Source organism: Nestor notabilis, unplaced genomic scaffold, assembly GCF_000696875.1.
Source record: "Nestor notabilis isolate BGI_N333 unplaced genomic scaffold, ASM69687v1 scaffold5800, whole genome shotgun sequence".
Lineage (NCBI taxonomy): Eukaryota > Metazoa > Chordata > Aves > Psittaciformes > Psittacidae > Nestor > Nestor notabilis.
This window is the reverse complement of record NW_009909600.1, coordinates 76,477-77,185: the sequence shown is the minus strand read 5'-3', so window position 1 is coordinate 77,185 and position 709 is coordinate 76,477. Positions and strand designations below refer to the sequence as shown.

General features: G+C 40.3%; 1 protein-coding gene across 1 annotated transcript in view; it reads right to left on the bottom strand.

Annotated features, from left to right (window-relative positions):
• PDE3B (phosphodiesterase 3B, cGMP-inhibited) overlaps window positions 1-709 on the bottom strand; it is a gene marked incomplete at its 5' end in the record, with an annotated part of 86,736 nt that overhangs the window by 9,593 nt on the left and 76,434 nt on the right. The gene's annotated exons all lie outside the window — the stretch shown is intronic.

Below are 709 nucleotides of genomic sequence, written 5' to 3'. Positions count from 1 at the left end.
CTAAAAAAGCTTTTCAAAACAAGTCACTGCTACTGATTTTTGTCCCTTCCTTCCCAGCCACTTAAGAGAAAGACTAAGTTCTGAAGTGTGGGGTGCGCCCAAAGGAACAGGAGAGCAAATGAGGGGACATCCCTCCTTCCAGCGGTCCCAACCATTCCCCTTACACGTACCCAATCTGAGAACCTTACAACTGATGATAGGAAAATATGTATGTATCAGGTGCTTACACAGCACAATGGACAAAAGGACTGGGACAGGAGGAGGAAGACAAGTGGTATACATACATACAGTATCAGGAAGAAGTGATACAGAAATACTGGTAGAATTAAGTAGAAACGTGCACACTGAAGTATTTACAGGTTTGAAGTATCCCCTAGATTGCACACAAATTAAATGCAAGTTAATGTGCATCACAGAGTACTAGTATACTACAGTAAAAACACCACTCAGAATTGGACTGTGGCATTCTAGTCTGCACATTAACAGTTGTCACCAATCGACATGGCAAAAGACCTGAAAGCATTTGAGCGAACAAGGTTAATTGAAGATTTAAACCAACACCCAGAATATTGTATATTATGAAAGAAAGAAACAGTGTCTAATGTTAAAAACTGTATTATCCCAATTATTTTTTCTTTTCTTCAGTTTAGGTGCAGGCCTATGGTTCCAACTGCACCTGAGTGCTTCTAAACTGTTTCCTTCCCTCCTG